Here is a 7413-nt window from a genome sequence, read left to right as displayed (position 1 = left end):
AGTATTGATATGTTGAACTTTAAGTCCCTACAGAATATGATAAAAAACATTTAAAAATTAGAATATATTTTAAAAGTAGGCATAAAGAATTATATACTTCTTATGATTACACGTAAGTCCAAAAATCTAACCATATACAACCTTGAAGAAGACAGTCCCACAATATTCCTTTTCCTATCTCTTGCCTTCATTCACCACCCTCTTCTTTTTGAACAATCATCTTGGCCTCTTCTTATTGACTGTACTTAGCCTCTGCTAGAATTTCCTATAAATGGAACCATTCAGTGCTGCTGGCATCTGGGATCTTTCCGTTTGCCTGAGTAGTGCAGCTTAACTATGTCACTGCATCTATTTGGAATTTGTACTTTTTATAGTTAAGTAGTATTTCACTGTAGGGATTATCACAATTGATCTATGCAAACTGCTTTCCCAGTGGCCACATTATTCTGTATTCTGTGGTGCTGCCTGAACGTTAGGTTCTAATTCTTCCACCAGTAATGTCTCCTAGTAGTTCTGTTGTGCAAGGCCGTGAATGACTAACGACTTCAGCATCTTTTCACGCACTTATTGGCCACTCATGCATTTTCTCTAGTGAAACATCTGTCCAAATCTCTTACATTTTAAAAGCAAGTTGCTTGCTTCTTCTTTCTGATTAGTAAGCATTCTTTATGCAAATAGAATACAGGTCTTTTATAAAACATGCTTTTCCATTTTGAAACAGGCAGTGGCTTGCCTTTTCACATCCTTTGAACAACAAGTTTTTCAATGTTGTCATCAAATTTTATGATTTATACTTTTTTTTTCCTTGGTGGAACTGGGGATTGAACTCAGGCCCTTGCACTTGCCAGGCAAGCGCTTATTCTACAGAGCCATCTCCTGGCCCAATTTATAATTTTGATATCTGGTTTATGAGATCTTTTTCAAAATCTTTTTATGTATTTATTTGGTACAGGGTCTGCCTACACAGCTTGGACTCTGAGTGATTCTTCTGTTTCAGTCTCCTCAGTGCTGAGATTATAGGTGTGAGCCATCATTCCTGGTTTCAGTGGCCCATATGATGTGCCTGGGGTTCCAGGCCAGCATGGCATGCATCACTGGGGATTGATACAGAGCAGCTCCATCACAGGTCCTTGCGCTTGCCAGGCAGGTGCTTAGATTGCTGAGCTAGCTCCCTGGCCCCATGATTTACAAAATCTTTGACTAAATCAAAAATCAAAGTTGTTTACACCTAGGAATCCATTAAGTTTTGGCCTTTATGCTTATCTGCATGAATTCACTGGAATTTTTATGCAGAGCTTAAGATATTATTTTCCATATGGATATCCAATTGTATCACCACTTACAAAAAAGATGTTTTCTTCATTGAATTATCTGGGCACTACTGGGCACTCATAAGGAACCTGCAGGAAGACTGCCACCGGTGATATTCTCTGGGTCTAGCCAAGTGTGATGATATGAATCCACAATTACAGCACTGTACAGAGCAGCTCCACTGCCCTAAGAATGCGCTGACTATCCATCACTCACTCCTTCCCCCATCAAGCCTATCAACGAATGGATCACTTGACCACAAAATCTCTGGTTTTGCTTTTTCAGAATGCATAGCTGGAATTGTGCACAATGTAGTCTTTTCAGATAGGCTTCTTTCGCTTGGTGGTACTCCACTCTTAACTTCCACACACAGTCACTCTATTCACTCATTACTGAGGAACATCTTGGTTGCTTCTGAGTTCCAGCAATAGAGTTGCTCCACACATCACTGTGTAGGTTTTTGCGTGGACATTGTTTTCAACCTCACTGTATTGATAGGTGCACCACTGCCGAAGCATAAGGAAGTACACGTTTTGTTCTGTGAAATAAAGCCAAACTGTCTTCCACTGTGGCTGTAATAATATGAATTTACATGAGCAACAACCAAGCCGCTTCTGTTGCTCCACATCCTTGTTAGCATTTCGCATCACAGTGTGTGGATCCTAGCCATCTGAAAAGGTACGCAGTGTTCTACATGCTTTTCACTTCAATACATATTCTAACTTGTCAAACGCTACAAAAGAAAGGGAGGGAGGGCAGGAAGGAGAGAGAGACTGATAGGTACAAAGACAGATCAACAGCCTAGGATTTTAACTGAGTGCATTTTTCATCTTTATGTCAATTTAGGGAGAATATACATCTTAATATGTTGAACTATATAATCAATAAACATGATACATAACTACATTTTAGTTTTCTTCAAATTCTCCCAAGGTTTTATAGCTTTTATTGCAAAGGTGTTGCTCATTATTTGTATTATTCCTAAGGAATTCAGCTGCTGCTGCTGCTGTAAATAATGCAACTTTTATTTTATTTTGAAGAATAAAAACAAAAGCCAAAACAAATAGCAGAAATAAATGCAAGGGCCAACCAAATAGCTCAGCAGATTAAAGCACCGACAAGCATGGCTAAAGTTCAACATATCAATACTTGATGAAAAATACCTGTTCCATGTTATGCCTAAGATGTTTGATATGCAGACAGATAGTGAGGTTAAGCTTAACAGCCTAAGTTGTATGGTAATAATAAGCCAGGGTTTCATCCCTGGGCCTGCGGTGCTGGCTCTGCCCTCGGTGCACACTGAGCTAGCAATGGAGACTGGACATAGTGGCACATGCCTGTAATCCCAGCTCTTGGGAGGCTGTGAACAGGTGGAGCACTATGAGTCTAATCTAGTGGTGAGACTCTGAACACCCTGTAGACCCTCCCCTCCCCCAAAAAGGAAACAAATATAGAAATAGGGTAACATACAATAGATATGGTACAGATTTAATAATGCAATATTTATTTATTTATTTATTTATTTATTTATTTATTTGGTACAGGGTCTCACTACTCAGCTCAGATTCACAGTGATCTTCCTGTTTTCAGCCTCTCCAGTGCTGGGATTATAGGCATGTGCCACCATGTCCAACCTTGGTGGCCAGCTAAGTATGTCCAGGGATGGGGCCAGTGCATCATGTAGTGCCAGGGAATAATGCAACTTTTAAAACTGTATTTTAGTACTGTTTTGGTAGTATATAGAAATGTGTTTGTTGGTGTATTTGACCTAGCAGTACAAATTAAAGATCCAAACTCTGAAATGTTCCAAAATCTGAAACTTCCTGAGTGCTGACATAATGTTACCTCATGGACACATTGCAGTAAAAACCAGGTGTGCTTTTTATTTTTTTATTTTTAGTACCACGTGCTCGCAGTGCCACCTCCCGCTCCTCCCGCCACCTGAGTCACTCCCTGTACAGTTCAGCCACCCGACTCCCCGCAGGAGCCTCGGGTCTTAGGAGCTCTTCCACACAACATGGCAGACACTGACAAGAAAGAACATTCTGAACTTGATCAAGATTTGGATGATGTTGAAGAAGTAGAAGAAGCTGGTGAAGAAACAAAAATCAAAGCATGTCAGCTGACTGTTCAGATGATGCAAAATCCTCAGATTCTTGCAGCCCTTCATGAGAGGCTAGATGGTCTGGTAGACTCACCAACAGGATGCACTGAAAGCTTGCCTCACGTAGTTCAGAGAAGAAAGAATGCTCTCAAAACCTTCAAATGAAATGTGCACAAATAGAAGCTAAATTCTATGAGAAACTTCATGATCTTGAAAGGAAGTATGCTGTTCTCTATCAACACCTATTTGATAAGCAATTTGAGATCATTAATGCAATTTATGAACCTACAGAAGAAGAGTGTGAATGGAAAGCAGATGAGGAAGCTGAGATTTTGGAGGAGCTGAAAGAAAAGGCCAAAACTGAAAATGACAAAAAGGATGAAGAAAAAGAAGATCCTAAAGGAATTCCTGAATTTTGGTTGACTATTTTTAAGAATGTTGACTTGCTTAGTGACATGGTTCAGGAACATGATGAACCTATTCTGAAGCATTTGAAGGACATTAAAGTGAAATTCTCAGATGCTGGCCAGCCTATGAGTCTTATCTCAGAATTTCACTTTGAGTCCAATATGTATTTCACAAATGAAGGGCTGACAAAGACATATAGGATGAGATCTGAACCAGATGATTCTGATCCCTTTTCATTTGATGGACCAGAAATTATGGGCCAAATAGTTTGGAAAAAATGTCATTTTAAAAACCATAAGAAGAAGTAGAAACACAAGGGACGTGAGACAGTTCGTACTGTGGCTAAAACAGTTTCCAATGATTCTTTCTTTAATTGTTTTGCTCCTCCTGAAGTTCCTGGGAGTGGCGATCTAGATGCTGCTGCTGAAGCTATCCTTGCTGCAGACTTTGAAATCAGTCACTTCCTACGGGAGCGCATAATCCCACATATGATGAAGAAGGTAAAGAAACGGATGAAGAAGAGGAAGAAGAAGGAGATTTGGAAAATGATCCAGATTATGATATATTTGATCCAAAGGAGGATCAAACCCCTGTGGAATGCAAACAACAATGAAGCAGGATGTTTGTGGCCTTGAGGTTAGTCTGCACTGTAATAGCCTAAACACAGCTATTATTTACTTACAGCCTTATGTTTTTGATTTTTGGTAGAATCAGTAAATTTTTTTAAAGGGAATTGATATTTTAAAGATGAATTTGTTCTAACTAGCATTTTATCTATAGTTTTACTGTCAGATACACAGAATGCACAGATTCTCTGAAGCATGTTCATTCATTGCTGCAATTTGGTTCTTTGCATCATGTAATTATTGCAGTATAACTGTGAAAATTAACTTTTTTTCCCTGAAGAACCAAAATAATTTTCCTGATAGTAGAAGAGTGGGTTTAAGTCACCTGCATAGTCATGCTTTTCATTTATTGGCTACAGAAATGCAGTGACTTATATTGACAATTCAGTATTTAAAGGAAAAAGAAAATAAACTTTCTGTTCAGAATTTCCAGTAACACCAAATCTAATTGCTAGCTTACTAATGAAATTTTATATTTTAGGTGACAGCTAACTATAAGGAAGCCTGCCTTACTTGGTTATGGTTACCATAAGGAGGTAAATAAAATTATAGAATTTCCTGGTACTGGAAAAAAAAAAAACTATAGAATTTTCAGAAGTTAACTGATATTTTAATGTACTTCTAAATTTTATATCCATTAACTAAGCATCTTTTCTTTGTGGTATGCTATAACTTTTATTTTCTTGGAAAGGATGATTTTACATCATTTGATAGTTTCACTTTTTTTGCTGTTTGCTTGCTTTTTTTTGCAGTCTGAAATAAAATTAAATACAAAACAAACAACCCAGGAATTCCTGTATTCTAAAACAGGAGTGCCTTGTAGACTAAGTTTAATGTAGACTTCCTAGAAGTTCCTACATAATTATGCCATTTACAAGTAAGTAGGGTTTGGCAACTTCCTTTCCAATGTCTACGAATGTTATTTTCTTGCCTTATTACACTAACTAGATTTGATTAAAACAGTAAGTAGAAGGAATAATGGTGAACGGTGTAAACTCTATTACTAAAGTCTTCATATTGTACTAAGAACAGTGTCAGCCTTATGCTAGTTTTGTTAGATACCTATAATCAGAGGTCAAAATTTACTAGTTTTTTTTTTTTTTTTTTTTCATGAACGGAGACTGAATTGTATGCGTTTGTATGACTTTGTACTTTATATTCTTTCGTGAGTAAAAAATGCATGGACTGACATTAAACTAAATTTGCAGGAATTAATTTTACTTGGTCATGATGTTAACTGGTTAATCAGCTAATTCCTGGATTTGATAATAATTTTTAAAGCTTTAAAAATCCAGTTAAATGAGCACTATATTAGTCTTTTTGTATTTTCCTCATTTATTTTTGCCTCTAAAAGAATTGCAAACTCAGAAAATGTCTAGACAATGTTTTTTTTTGTTTTTTTTTTTTCTGGAATAGCTGGTGTGGAATTGGTAAGTTTTCTTCCTTTAATAGTGAGTGGAATTCACCAGTGAAACTGTATGAGACCAAAATTTCCTTTGTGAGAACTGTTAAATAATCACCATACAGAAAAATGAAGTTTTCTAAGTGAGGTTTGGTAATTTGTCACTAAAGAAATTATTTCATTTAAATTGTAAAACTGGTTGGCACAAATTTTCTTCTCATTTTCTTAATGCCCACAGGAGCTGCAGCAACAGGCCCATTCCATTCCTAAGGCTGGTCAGCAGTGTGTGGTCCTGAATGTCCTGGGATCAACCAAGTAAGAGGTTTAGAAATTCTAAGTTTTCTGAAGACCAACTCTTGGTTTTTTTTAGTGATTTTCTCTTTTGTTTATTCCTTTATTTCACTAATTATTTCTACTCTTTCTTATTTCATGTGTTAATGCTCATTGTTGATTTTCTAGTTTCAGAGATAAACACTCACATGATTTAACTTTAAATTTTCTCTCATTTACTGTAAACGATGACTGTTACAAATTTCTGTGTAAGCACTGTTTTCCTTCAGAAGAAAAAAAGTCAAAGGAGTGCAAAATAATGCAACTAAAACAGACAAAAGGGTTAATGAGTGAAAGAGTGGAGTCTTTGAAAGGCTAAACAAGGATTATCAGCCCTTAGCCAAATTTCCCAATAGACAGAAGTCCCAAACTAGTAAAATTAGGGGAAAAAAGGTAAAATTATACCACACCACTGATATTCAGAAAATTAATAGATATTATTTTCAAAATTAACATTCCAATAAATCAGCGACTCTGAAAGAAATAGATAAATTACTGGATGTACACGACCTATCTAAATTGAGCCAAGAAGATATTAAAATCTAAACATATCAAGAATAAGCAGTGGTACTGAAGCAGGATTAAAACTCTTCTGAACAGGAAAAGCCCAGGGCCAAATGGATCTACAGCTGAATTCTATCAGACCTTTAGAAAAGAACTAACATCAATACTGTTATTGCATATAACAGAAAGGAAAAATGTCCTCCCAAGTTGATTCTATGAAGCTAACCTCACCCTGATGCCAACATTATATAGGGTCTCAACAAAAAAAGAAAACCGCAGACATTCTCAACAAAGAGAGATGCAAAAATGCACAATAAGATTCTCACTAACAATTTAAAAATCCTACTAATTTTATACATCACTACTGAATGGATTTTTCTGAGCAATGTAAAGATGTTTCAACATACATAAATCAGTTAGCATTATATACCATATAAACAGACTCAAGGATAAAAATTATTTCATCTTTTCTTTTTTAAAATGTATTTAGTACAGGGTCTCACTACACAGCTTGGACTTATAATGATCCTATTTTCAGCCTCCCCAGTTCTGGGATTACAGGCGCATGCCACCATGCATGGTTTTGGTGGCTGGTCAGTGTGCCCACAGGTGGGGCTGGTGCAGCATATGGTGCCAGGGACTGAGCCTTGGTCCCTGCACTTGCCTAAGCAGGTGCTTGGTCTGTTAAGCTATCTCGCCAGCCCTTCTTTTGACCATTTTAATACATG

The 7413-nt window shown here is 36.9% G+C and overlaps 1 protein-coding gene and 1 pseudogene across 2 annotated transcripts in view; one reads left to right on the top strand and one right to left on the bottom strand.

The window, feature by feature from the left end:
- Window positions 1-7413, bottom strand: part of Syt14 (synaptotagmin 14) — a 196119-nt gene that overhangs the window by 95219 nt on the left and 93487 nt on the right. The window lies entirely within an intron of this gene.
- LOC105743536 lies at window positions 3329-4998 on the top strand (annotated as a pseudogene).

This window comes from Octodon degus, unplaced genomic scaffold, assembly GCF_000260255.1.
Source record: "Octodon degus isolate 3935 unplaced genomic scaffold, OctDeg1.0 scaffold00131, whole genome shotgun sequence".
Taxonomy (NCBI): Eukaryota; Metazoa; Chordata; class Mammalia; order Rodentia; family Octodontidae; genus Octodon; species Octodon degus.
Note: the sequence above shows the minus strand (reverse complement) of the source record. Positions and strands in the feature narration are given on the sequence as shown.